Below are 497 nucleotides of genomic sequence, written 5' to 3' on the forward strand. Positions count from 1 at the left end.
CCCCCCCGTCCAGTCTCTTTCTTTCTCCTGCTGGTTGGATATTGAGTGGGTAAAGTTAAACTTAATTGGACTGTGGCTCACTCTAGGTCCTGTGGGATGTCTAGTGCACTCTGTTTTTATTGTTTACTGCCTGCAGGTGCACAGAAAACGCATCTTTCCCTGTCCCAAATCCACAGAAAGCACGTTGGAGAGGAGAGGTTTGGAGTGTTTAGAATGGCTCCTGGTCTTTTTGGAGCGGACTGAAGTACACTGGGAATAATGTGGACCCCGAGCCAAAACACTTCATGGAGTTCATGGATAGATTTGGTTTGTGCGCAAACTGCTACGGCTCTCATCGCTCTGTGGTTGGTTTTTCTTTTCACAGCATTGTCAAAACAGTTTGGCCAAGTTAACCCATTCATGTCCAGCAACTACATTTAGTTTGATGAGGGAAAATGCTGTAGAACTTGTTCTGACTGATTTAAAGTGATGAAGTTTTGCATAATTGTCTTCAGGTA

Source organism: Colossoma macropomum, unplaced genomic scaffold (assembly GCF_904425465.1).
Source record: "Colossoma macropomum unplaced genomic scaffold, Colossoma_macropomum, whole genome shotgun sequence".
Classification (NCBI taxonomy): Eukaryota; Metazoa; Chordata; class Actinopteri; order Characiformes; family Serrasalmidae; genus Colossoma; species Colossoma macropomum.